This window comes from Gymnoscopelus braueri (genome assembly GCF_963280865.1).
Source record: "Gymnoscopelus braueri genome assembly, chromosome: 21".
Classification (NCBI taxonomy): domain Eukaryota; kingdom Metazoa; phylum Chordata; class Actinopteri; order Myctophiformes; family Myctophidae; genus Gymnoscopelus; species Gymnoscopelus braueri.
In genome coordinates this window covers 18778952-18792542 of record NC_137623.1, presented here as the reverse complement: position 1 = coordinate 18792542, position 13591 = coordinate 18778952, and the positions used below count along the sequence as shown (strand labels likewise).

The following is a 13591-nucleotide window of genomic DNA, read 5'->3' as shown; positions in this document are numbered from 1 at the left end:
CGTGATATGATAATGATGGGGAGGGTATCATTGGCTGCGGGTACATGGACAGTTTCATTCGGAATGAATACACTTCTATTCGGAATGAATGAATGGATGAATTCATTCAGAATAGAAATCCTCATGTAAACACCTCAATTGGAATAGAATATTCCATTCCAGTCTGACCCGAATGTAGGGGTGGTATAGACCGTTTGAATCGGGATATACCAATCGGAATTGACCATGTAAACACTTTATTCCGAACGCTCCTCTCTGTTTGGAATACATGCATTCCTTTGCGCATGTCCGTGCTTATAGTGCTGTCAGAATTGTCCAAAAATGACCTATCAAATCTCTAATTCGGCCACAGTCGCTCCTGCGGGATAAAATGAATGATTCTATTCTATAGCGTCATTTAATAAGCGATGGTTAAGCCCAGACTTGTCCAGGAGAACGGACGCTCCAAGGATTGCTGGCCTAGGCTACACTTATATGGATCTTTTTCTAAACGGGTATTTTAGTCCTCAGTTTTTAAAAAGAATCCCTGGCCACATGACAAAGATTTTTTTTTAAATCCCTGTCCACACGTAAACGCAGAAACGCATTGATCAGCTGCAAGTTTCAATTTTAAATCAGATTTTACATTTATTTTATATATGAGGGGCCAAATACGTATACATTTTTAATCACATGTTAAGGCCCAATACTGCAATAGCTGCATTGTTTTAATAGCATACGTGAACAAAAATAAATGAAAACTACATTATTAGGGCGCAGCTGCAGCGAAAACAGATGCGTTTTACTTAATCAATTCATTACATGGGCAGCCGGAACGGTCGTCCCAAAACACTACGCCCCACGCACCTTTTGAGCGGGCCATCCACGGCCGCTCCATGGTCGCTGGATTTTGACCCGGGGCGATTGTGTTTTAGGGCGACAGACTCCGCATTCTCCGTGTGCGCACCGCGCGCTACTCGGCGCAGAAAGAGGGTTTTCGTCACAGTGAATGAGTTACAGCATGTTTCAAAGCTTTTTCATAGTAATACAAGAAAAACGTGACACTCGGCATAATGAGTAGCTTATACTTTCTACTTAAGTATATTTTGATGCCAATACTTTTGTACTTTTGCCATAAATGAGCGTGCCTTGTTTCATAGATTGTAGTGTTGCTCTCTCTCTCTCTCCATTTATTATTATAATGACCATGATCGGTCCGGTGTTTATGTATTATTATTTATTATTATAATGACCATGTGTGAATGCGCGATGACGTCATCGTACCTACATGAGAAATGTGACAAATAGTATAGGCTAGCCTACGTTTTACCGTGTCTGGTACCAATACAAAAAAATAAACTGGTCTGAACTTGTAGATCTGCTACTTTTGCATTAAAACGGCGATAACAAAGGAACACAGGCTTGTACCGCATACAACGCTGCCTGGCCAGGAGTCGGTGTGTTGCTTACCGGCCTGTCTACGACCGACAGACCTCCGCCGCGGAGGCACAAGGGGGCTATTCATTGCCTCCTCCCATGCCCACCAGGGGAAGCTCTGCTCCGGGTAGTGGCCCCTGGTCCATGCCCGGGCGTAGGCGGGAACCACTCTGCGCATGTCAAAAGTTATATTCCGAAAGAATGCTTTGGTCATGTAAACGAGGAATACTTTTATTCAGGTCCCATGTAAACAGGTGAGTGGATCAGATTCCTCTATTCGGAATGAGTTCATTCGGAATGAATTCATTCTGAATGAATACATGATGGTCCATGTACCCGCAGCCAGTGTGTTGCGTCAATAATTCACAGTTTTTTGATTGGCACGTTTGACTCTCAAGGTTTCAGCCTCCAGGAAACTCAAAATAGTCAGAGAAGACACCATTGCCCATAAAAACACCAACTAACACCGTCTAATGAAGTTCTATCAACCTCATATAGACGCATGAAAAACAGAAAAAGTGCAAAACCATGGCACCACCTCTTTTTAAGTTTTGGCCTGATTCTATATTTGATTTTTTTGCCTACATTTACTGTTGCTTTTTTTGTTGTTCGACTTGTCTGCTTGGCATTTAAAACATTTTGAGTCTGCACTTGGGTTCAACTACTGTAGACAATTCAGCTTTTCACTCCACTACATTTCTAGGAAAGGACCCCTGGGACCCAAACTTACAAAAATACACTTTATCTGTAGTTCAAAAATAGTTAAAATAGCAGATCTACAAGCTTACAACGCGTCACAATGTGATGAGTTGTACATTTATTTTAATTTAGTAGGAAATTCTTTAAAACAACTTATTGGTTGACAAAACAGAGAAAAAGATGTGGTAAATTCAGGTAATTTACATAGCAATACAACATTTGTAAATGGAACCATTGACTGTTCCTGAAAGAAATCTAAATCTTTTGAAATGAGAATTCAGAATCAGAGCTGTTTCTAAACATAATATTCTAATGTGTCATGGTTACCTGGACAGTCCTCATGTGACTTTTCAGAAAGTTGAAGTTGCTCCATTGTGTTCAGAATCTCCACTGAGGACAACACAGCTCCAGGCCCGTTTCACGAAACCTGGATTAGGGATAAACCGGGTTTAATCAGCTAACCTGGCTTAAATGATCCAGGAATCGGTTTCACGAAAGAAAATTGAAGCAATCCTGCTTTAGTTACCATGGCAATTTAGCTGTGAAGTTAGACAGCCAAGCTTTATTAATCCAGTGCCTTGTTCTTCAAGTTTTGTGAAATAGCTGTTAGTCCAATGACTCCAATCGTAAACCAATGAGTTTTTCCACACTTATTCAATTCTTATGCGAAAATCGAAGATCTACAAGTCCGAAAAAAATTGTCTTATGGCGGCCGGGGGTCCACAGACCCCCGTGGTCCCCCAGACCCCCGGCTCCCCATGGACCCCTGTTGACCCCTGGCCCCCTGTGTATCCCCGGCCCCCCGTGGACCCCCGGACTCCCGTGGACCCCCGGACTCCGGTGGACCCCCGGCCCCCCATGGACCCCCGGCCCCCCGTCGGGTGTCAACGGGGGTCCGGGAGTACACGGGGGGCCGGGTACTCCCGAACCCCCTTGCCAAAAGGCAAGCTTTTCACTTCGATTTTAGAAATTAGAAAATGATTCTAAGTGTTTATAATTATAATTCCAACATTCACTTAAACTCCTCATGTTTAAGCCTAACTGAATTATATATTTATGGACGTATATAAATTATATTATATAAATATATTAATTGCATATTTTTGGACAACTGGTTTTGGGCTCCATGATTGGTCAAGTTCAAGGATTCGACTTTCATGGTCTTTTATAGGAATAGGTGAACGCACATTCAGCCTGGTTTAACGATCCTGGCTCGACAAAGCCGCTCCTTCTCAGCCCGGCTTGGCGTTCGTGGAACTGAATAAACCAGGCTGAACAGCGCAGGCTTGTCAAACCTGGATTTGCCTTTTAAACCAGGATAATTTAATTCCGCTTTCGTGAAATAGACCCTGGTCACATGTCTTCACTTCATCCATTGTTTATTTACACTGACTTCATTCATCCCTGAGGAGATATTCAAGCATGAGTCCACTAGATGGTGCACATGGATCACATTAAATAAGAAACATACACATGGGGAAGATAAAACAGCGTTTTAGATTTGTTTTATGGTATGAATAGTTGTAAATATGTAAATGTGGTTACATGGTTGAAGAAGGTTGTGTGACATGGTGTGTTAACTGTCCTGGGGAGGTGAGGGTGTTTTGTTCACTTAAAGCAGCACTTTGTAACTATGTTTGAATGTATAAAATGTAATGTTGTCCAATCTGTATGGTAGAGTATGTTAATACAATATAACTTATACAATTGGGGTGGTTGTATTGTGTCTCCCCGCTCTTCTATTGAGACATCTAGATCGTGTCAAAGGTCATGTCTCACCTAGACACAGGATCTGACACCAATTGTGACCTGATGGTCAAGATTAAATGTATCCCTTGGGCAAGCAGGCAGGCTCTATTAGCTCAATGGTAAAACAAAACAAAATCTGCATTTGCCCAGGGGTCTATTCCACGAAAGCGGAATAAAATTATCCTGGTTTGAAAGGCAAATCCAGGTTTGACAAGCCTGCGCTGTTCAGCCTGGTTTATTCAGTTCCACGAACGCCAAGCCGGGCTGAGAAGGAGAGGTTTGTCGAGCCAGGATCGTTAAACCAGGCTGAATGTGAGTTCACATATTCCTATAAAAGACCATGAAAGTCGATAGCAGAATCCTTGAACTTGACCAATCATGGAGCCCAAAACCAGAGCGGCGTTCTTCTCTGTGGCTGAACAGCAGCACTGCAGCAGCTCATGAAATCATACAAGGAAGTAAAATGTATATAAATAAGCAAGAGAGGAAACACAGCCGCAATAACTATAGATCCAGGGAGAAAGCGTGGCAAAGTATTGCAGACAAATTAAATGGACAAGTTGTCCAAAAATATGCAATTAATTTATATACAAATCCATAAATATATAATTCAGTTAGGCTTAAACATAAGGAGTTTAAGTGAATGTTGGAATTATAATTACACACTTAGAATAATTTTCTAATTTCTAATTTCTAAAATGAAAGATCTACAAGTGCCGGGGTCCCCGGTCCACAGGGGTCAACGGGGGGCCGGGGGTCAACGGGGGTCCGGGAGTACCCGGCCCCCTGTGTACTCCCAGACCCCCGTTGACCCCCAACAGAGGTCCGGGGTATACGGGGGTCCGGGGGTCCACGGGGCGGGGGTCCACAGGGGTCCGGGGGTACACGGGGGTCCGGGGTTCCGGGGGTCCACGGGGGCGGGGGTCCACGGGGGCGGGGGTCCATGGGGGGCCGGGGAGCCCCGGCCGCCATAAGACAAAAACATTTCGGGCTTGTAGATCTTCGATTTTCGCATAAGAATTGAATAAGTGTGGAAAAACTCATTGGTTTATGATTGGAGTCATTGGACTAACAGCTATTTCACAAAACTTGAAGAACAAGGCACTGGATTAATAAAGCTTGGCTGTTAGCCTGGTCCGGACCAGGCTAACTTCACAGCTAAATTGCCATGGTAACTAAGGCAGGATTGCTTCAATTTTCTTTTGTGAAACAGGATCATGGATAAACATATCCAGGTTTACTAGCTAAATTAATCTGCCGAGCTAACTCAGCTTTCGTGAAACCGATTCCTGGATAATTTAAGCCAGGATAGCCGATTAAGCCCGGTTTATCCCTAATCCAGGTTTCGTGGAATAGACCCCAGGAAACAGGGTTCAAATCCGGGTTAGAAGAGGAAAGTTACATAGTGCTGCTTTAATGAAGGGAATGTGTATGTGTCAAACAGCTATAACACTTCATGCATGACTCACCAATGGAAGGTTTAGTAACAACCAGTTGTTACCTGGTGGTTCTATCTGGACATCACTGAAAAGAAAGAAATGACTATTACAAAGGAAACCGTTTTAAAAACATTTTAGAAGAGTGAAAATAGCCGATCTACAAGCTCACAACGTGTCACATTGCAACGTGTTGTGAGCTTTTAGATCTGCTATTTTTACTACTTTTGTGCGACACTCTTGTATGATGAATTAAGGCATTAATTCATGGGGGGGGGAACATAACTGCCCAACTGCAACAATATACATAACTTTGATCCATAGTCAAGACACAATTAGAAACTATCTCAACAAGGTATTTAATGAATGTATACATCTGCAATTATCAGCCATGTCTAGGCATACATAGAGAGAGATCTGGTTATCCAGAACTGCAGATCCAACAACCGATATGCCCATATGGGCATATACTGATGCTCAGGGATCAGACAGACAGACAGACAGACAGACAGACAGACAGACAGACAGACAGACAGACAGACAGACCCGCAGCGCGGACCCGGTTCGGTGCCCCCGTCGGGGGTTTTTTCACGTCGTTTGGTTCCCCCCCCCCAAGGTTGGTTCCGTGTGCTTCAGCACCTCAAGCCCGTTGGATAATTCACCACTGGGTGATGACACAAACAAATGAGCAGGCAAAATTGGAACACTATGAAACTGGAAACTGATAAATGGGTACTCTCTCCTGATTGGCTGAAATGGTGTCACCTACCTGAAAATGTATTTTCTGTTTATTAAAGAGAGGAGAGACAGGGAGACTCCTGTTACTGAACAAACACTCTATAGTAATGATTACTATCACAATATAGTGCTGTAACCTTTTAACAAAAACCTTTTTGTTTCAACCAAAAAATATCACTTCCTCTACCTTTAAAACATTTATTACACTTTATTAAAGTAACAGCCACAGCTGCTTTCCTTCTAGCACAACATACTGACACACTGACAGTCCAGTACAGACATGTCATCAAACACAGCAAAGCAGAATTAACCAATGTAAAGTATGTGATTTATGTCAGTTTATCCATCGATCACATCATCCTGTAGCTACTAATAAAAGCCACAACCTGTAAGTGCTGTTGTCACATGCATTTTTCAGCGGTGCCAACCGCTCCAACAACTGACCGCGTGTGTTTGTCCGTATGACTGAGCACGGTGTCAACAGCTGCGGTTGATTGGAACCAGTTACACTAATTCAACACAAACCGGAGACAGTGCAACACCTGCGCCACTTTAAAACATGCACACACATCCACAGAGGCTGGCTCAGCACGTACACGCATACACACACACACACACACACACACACACACACACACACACACACACACACACACACACACACACACACACACACACACACACTGAACTAAAATGACGATCTACAATTTGAGTAAAAGTACTTTAAGTACTTAAAAGTATCTAAAGTCACTAAAAAGTAACGAGTGTTTAAAAAGTAATCAAAGTGAGTAAACATACTTTAAGGCTGTTAAAGTGAGTAAAATACTTTACAGCTGTTAGAGTGAGTAAAAATACTTATCGCTGTTAAAGTGAGTAAAAATACTTTACAGCTGTTAAAGTGAATAGGAATACGTTAAAGCTGTTAAGGTGAGTAAAATACTTTACCGCTGTAAAAGTGAGTAAAAATACTTTACAGCTGCTAAAGTGAGTAAAAATACTTTAAAGCTGTTAAAGAGAATCCAGTGAAAGGTTAGTTCATGTAGACACGGAAGGCAGTATGTTTATATACTTCATTCATACTCCCCGGACCCCCCCCATTCGCTAATAGTTATTCAGTCGTACTCCTTTAAGTCAGTACGTTTCAACCTCTTGTCATTTCATTTGCTACAGTTAACTCACTCACGCCCTCATACCCACAGTGCAACTCTGGAGGTTCATTTAAGCAGCCTCAGTTCTCTATTAATTCTACGTGCTTAGCTGTCAGTGCTGGTCGTACAGCTGTCAGTGTTAAAATTCCTCCACCTCCCCGGCCTCCTCCCTGTGGCTTCTGGTTAGTGGGATGGTTCCATAGATGGTTGTTATGGTGGTGGTATGCATTAAGGGTTAAATATGGCGTTGTTATGTTGTGTAATATCTGGTGTGTATGTACCTGTTGTTGTATAATTATTGTTGTGTTATACCTGTTATGCTCTGCTCAGGGGGTTGTGATTGAAGATCTGTGTCATGTCTGCACAGGAATCGTTTAATATCACATGAGCAGAGTCACACCACCAAACTTGATTGCAATATCATTGCATATATGGGTAATGGTTAATATGGTAATGGTTAATAAATGGTAAATGGTTCATTAACTGTCTGGTTATTTCTGAGCTGAAGTGTCTAAATGAAGTACAAATATTTTAAAACTGTTAAAGTGGGTACAAATACTTCACAGCTATCAAAGTGAGTAAAAAATACTTTACAGCTGTTAGAGTAGAAATACTTTAAGCTGTTAAAGTGAGGAAAAATACTTTACAGCTGTTAAAGTGAGTAGAAATGCTTTACAGCTGTTAAAATTAGTTGAAATACTTTACAGCTGTTAAAGGCATACTAGGTAACGTTTTCAACAAAACTAAAGTTAAATTGTATATCTTTTGTGAGTGGCAAAAGTTTCACAACACCCACTCCATGAATTTCACCCCCGGAAGCCTTTTATTTATATATTTTCTATTGAACGTGGACTGGGGGGACTTTCCCGGGAAAATGACGTTCCTGGCCAACGTCATGACGTCGTGGCCGACGTCCTGACCGACGTCATGACGTCGGCCAGGAACTACCGCAACGGTTTCCTGTTTGGCCAGGAACTAACGCGCTAATAACAAAAAGGAACCTCACGCTGATTTTAAGAGAATGTAGGATTGGAAGATCGAAAAAGAACAGAAAAAGAAAGCACAGCTCATGGTAACTAATGCTCCACTGGCTAAGAGAAACGATCCGTAGATAGTATAAAACAATTAAAAGATCGCTTTTTGAAACGCTTCCGGCTTCCGGTGAAAACGAATGGAATTCTGGGTAATCGAGGACTACGGAAATTGTATGCCGTGACGGTAGTGACCAGCAGAGGTTGCTAAAAATCGTTATTTGTGATTCTGCATTGTACAACTTTAAAGTGAGTAAACATACTTGACAGCTGTTAAAGTGAGTAAAAAATACTTTTTTTTAGAGTAGCCTTGAAATGAATGGATGGGGATTTGTTGTTCCTCTAGTTCATATATAGCTTGATGAAATGAACTCATCAAAGGCACCGGTCACTTCAGACAGGGTTTGATTTTTATTATAACGTGTAGCGCTTCACATGCAGATAATAATCTACATGGTTCTGCTGAGACACACAACCCCACAACACTTTCTGTTCTACACATTCTGACACAGGGGGTACCACGACCATACAATCAACTTGGACTCAACACTGAAATCAAGGCAATGCTGCCCCACATAAAAAAACACATTAAAAACAAGTTTAAACATTGACAACCATGCAGGCTCAGTGCAGACACTTGCTCAGTCGAGCCTCACAGAGGTCAAGCCCACTTCTGCCAACTCATCGCCTTATGAGTTGCATACCAATAAGTTGGGAATCATTCATGTCATCTGTCAACATGGTAGCCTACATACATGTCCATCATCTGAGTCAGCACTGGACGCCAAACCAAACTGACCAAGTGGTGCAGTATGACAAATAGGGCATAATGCGAGACTGAAGTGGAAGAATGCCACTGTTTTGATTTACTCTCATATAAATTAAATATATACTTTAAAAGAACCGTTGTCTTATAGGTATTTCTACAGTCATATGTTTCCGTTGCCCTAAAGTGTTCTGCAGTTTTCCCCTTTCCCCTATGTGTCTGGTCTGTCTGTCTCTGTGTGTGTGTGTGTGTGTGTGTGTGTGTGTGTGTGTGTGTGTGTGTGTGTGTGCGCGCGTGTGTTTGTGTGTGTGAGAGAGAGTGTCTGCTTGTCCATCTGCCTGCCAGCCTGCCGTGCTTCATTTTTCATTAATTTGTTCTTTTTTCTTTTCTTCTTTTTTTCTTTTTTGAGTATTTTTATTTGAGTGTCTGCTTTTGGGTCCGAAATAAAATGTTCCCTTAACATCATATCATCCAATGTAAAACCACATAAATTACTCCTCAAACGTTTGTAATATTTCCTGCTAGGATCCTGGTGAATTCAGAGATATTTACCCTCATCTGCAGAGGAGACGTTGGAAGAAAAGACGCTGCTGAGCTGATCCACCGTCAACCCTCCAGAGCGGCTGAGTTCATCTGAGGGTGTTGTCAGTAACTTCCTCAGACTCAAATAAAACTGAGAAAAACATCTGACGTCAATCTGGTGTCAGCTTACAGTACATTGTTCTCTGCATGTAGGGAAAGGAGGTATTGAGTTATAGATATAGTTTGTGGATATGAACAACAACTTTAACATTAAGTGGTTGTAAAGTCTGTCATTTTGTGGGTGACATGGTGGGGTGTGAGCAGCCAGTTACAGGAGAGCTTTTGTTATGTTGTCTTTGTTTATGTATGCATGGATGTATTTGTTGTATTGTTTTGTATATTGTACTCTTTGTATATTTGTGATAAGGACCCCCTCGAAAACAATAATTTCAATAAAGGTAGCCTAATATATATAAAGTACTTAGAATGAATTTAAGGTGTTTTATTCCACATTGTAAATATCTAAGACATTTGGAGGTTCCATGTTTTTATTGTCATGCAATACAAGATGTCACCCATACACTTACATCTCTTCATTGAAAATAGCCTATCTACAAGCTCAGAATATGTCTCAAGCAATGTTGTGCAAGTTACTCAGGAAGAGTAATATACGTTACTAGTTATATATTACTCAATTAAAAAGTAATAAGGGACAGGTCGATTTTTAAAGAAGGGTACCCCTGGAGAAAATGTATGTGCCCTAATCTAAAATGCCATGACCCTCCCTTTGACTAAAAAAATCAATGACCCTCCTCAAGTGATTAAAACATGTTTTTTAACCCTCACGATATATTGTCCCACGATATAGCCTATCGTGGTATTAAAATGTGACGATAGGTATTGTCATGATGTCATACTGTATTGTAATATTGTTTTAATATTTTTTTTAATAAAAGAAGAAAACTTATTTTTTTGCCAGTGAAAGTTATAGGAGTTCTTGCTGTATGGTGTATGATATGAAATGTAAAGCTTATCATAATCACAGTAATTATTAATCATGTCTTCCATCATATTCAAGGTATTTTGGAGAGAAATGAAACAACCTCCAGTCACTTTCAGTTTAAAGCACTGTAGAGGGGGGAGGTGTTGTGTGTCAGCTGATGCTCGTTGACGCTCGTTAATGTGACATGCATCAAAGCAATTATGCCTCTGCACTCTCAAATAGGCCTATCTAATCTAAGATTGTTTACATGGTATTATACTGTATCTGATATTATAGATTTGTTTTGAGCTGTTGGAAATAACTAGGCTGCACTTGGTTGGTAAAGTCCAGATGACAAAAATATGAGGTTTGTGGAATTTATAGTTATGCAGTGTTATATCAGGACTGCCAACACTCCTGGATCCTGCAGGAGTCTCCTCGATTTTGACCACGTCTCCTAACAATCTCCTGGATTGTCAAACTCCCAAAATTCACTAGAGCACAGGAAATTACATCTAATATGTTAAAAAAGTTTCTGCGAGAGGACCCCCAGACCCCCCGCTTGGGCATTGTGGTCAGTGCATGCAATCATACAGAGATATTCACTTTTAAGTAATGAATGGTTATTATTAAAGATGGGTCTTACATTCAGTCATCAAATGAATTTCTGTAGGCCTACTTTAAGCGGTTTAATGGGTGAAATTGTACCCATTGTCCAATGCTATTACAGCAAGCCTGATAAAAGTATCAAACTCACACAAAAAGCTTTGTTGTAAACCCTTTCCAGTGAAAGTGTATAGAATGTTTATTTTGCAATGCTCCGAGTGTGGGGGGCTCCAACAAACAAGAACAGACAAGAATGATGAGAGTAACAAGGCACACCCTCGGACCTAAGTGTCATCTGGTTTGAAAGAAAACAGATCTTCAGTTCAGATCCTGATCTCCACAGAGCCTCTGTCTGTCTATCTGTCTGTCTGTCTGTCTGTCTGTCTGTCTGTCTGTCTGTCTGTCTGTCTGTCTGTCTGTCTGTCTGTCTGTCTGTCTGTCTGTCTGTCTGTCTGTCTGTCTGTTCGTTCGTCTGTTCATTCGTCTGTTCATTCGTCTGTTCGTCTGTCTGTCTGTCTGTCTCTATCTCTCTCTCTCTCTCTCTCTCTCTCTCTCTCTCCCTCCCTCTCTCTCTCTCTCTCGCTCTCACACACATGAAGTAAGACACAGACACAAGACAGACATGCGGGCAGATTCTAAAAGCAAAAAGAACGATGAAGGTATATTGTTCTTATCAAGATAATAAGGGGAAGAAAAAAAAGTTACTCCACTGGGCCCTACAGATCTGGTCAATGGAAATTTTCTATTGACCAGATTTTTCTTTAGACATGAGGTGGGGGGTTCCGAGTGTGGGGGGCTCCAGCAAACAAGAACAGACAACAATGATGAGGGTGTTGTCAGTAACTTCCTCAGACTCAAATAAAACTGAGAAAAACATCTGACGTCAATCTGGTGTCAGCTTACAGTACATTGTTCTCTGCATGTAGGGAAAGGAGGTATTGAGTTATAGATATAGTTTGTGGATATGAACAACAGCTTTAACATTAAGTGGTTGTAAAGTCTGTCATTTTGTGGGTGACATGGTGGGGTGTGAGCAGCCAATTACAGGAGAGCTTTTGTTATGTTGTCTTTGTTTATGTATGCATGGATGTATTTGTTGTATTGTTTTGTCTATTGTACTCTTTGTATATTTGTGATAAGGACCCCCTAGAAAACAATCATTTCAATAAAGGTAGCCTACTATATATAAAGTACTTAGAATGAATTTAAGGTGTTTTATTCCACAATGTAAATATCTAAGACATTTGGAGGTTCCATGTTTTTATTGTCATGCAATACAAGATGTCACCCATACACTTACATCTCTTCATTGAAAATAGCCTATCTACAAGCTCAGAAGATTTTTCTAGACAAAAAGTTTATTTTAGACATGAGGTGGGGGGATCCGAGTGTGGGGGGCTCCAGCAAACAAGAACAGACAACAATGATGATATATTATTGATTTCAGCTGTTATGATTCCAAACATGCAAACATGACCCGCTTTAATTACTTCAGTTATAGACAGTTCTAAATTCTAAAATTGTCTTTTTTTTATGTCCAATGTATTTGTATTTAAGTTCATAAGGTTAACATAAGAATAAGTAAATGGATTTGAAATTAAATACAAATTTTACTTTTCAGGATTCTAATTCAAAAATAGCAAAACAAATCCGAATTCCAATAGCAAAAATAGCAGATCTACAAGTTTGTAGATCTGCTATTTTTGCTACTTTTGTGTGACATAGAATGTCCCGACAGTATACGCTATGTGGACCTCTGGAGTGAGTGTGGAAATATAGGGGCCCTCTCCATCATCAAAGTTGCCCACCCCTGCTCTACATCATACTCTACAATGATGTAATGATACAACAGGGGTCGACATTACTGTAAGGCTTGTCCCACTTGTCCAGACAACTTGACAAGTAATAAATCATTAAGGACAAGTCCATTAAAATTGTACTTGTCCGTTCGACAAGTTGAAACGTTTTTTTTTTCTTTATTCTGGGGGAGGACCCCCAGACCCCCCGCTTGGGGGTTGTGGTCAGTGCATTCAATCATACAGAGATATTCACTTTTAAGTAATGAACGGTTATTATTGAAGATGGGTCTTACATTCAGTCATCAAATCAATTTCTGTAGGCCTACTTTAAGTGATTTAATGGGTGAAATTGTACCCAGCATTTTCCAATGCTAGTAGGCCTACAGCAAGCCTGCTAAAAGTTTCAAACTCACAAAAAAATCTTTGTTGCAACTTGCAATGTTATATATTATGTGGGTTGTGTGAGGGTGCTTGGGGGGGGGGGGGGAGGGGGGGGTTGCTTGGCTAGTGGCCACGCCCCCCAGCCCCCCAAATAAAATCTCCTGGATTGTTATATTAGTGTCTATGTGTCCTCTGAAACAATGGGTTTATAGCTAGTGAGAACTTCACTTCTCCCTTAAGCTTGCACAAATGTATTTATTTGTGTGTACAAAGCACTTTGTAATTGTTTTTTAAAGTGCTTTATAATTGTTATTTTAA

General features: G+C 40.9%; 1 protein-coding gene across 2 annotated transcripts in view; it reads right to left on the bottom strand.

Moving 5' to 3' along the window:
• Positions 1–9663, bottom strand: part of LOC308077634 (NLR family CARD domain-containing protein 3-like) — a 47483-nt gene extending 37820 nt beyond the window's left edge. For both annotated transcript variants that reach the window (XM_080418439.1, XM_080418440.1), the window contains exons 1-3: positions 9536–9663; positions 5334–5388; positions 2443–2542 (exon numbers count right to left, since the gene is read on the bottom strand). The gene's annotated coding sequence lies outside the window, so the exon portion shown is untranslated. The remainder of the gene's footprint in view (positions 1–2442; positions 2543–5333; positions 5389–9535) is intronic.
• Between the last annotated feature and the right edge of the window lie 3928 nt (positions 9664–13591).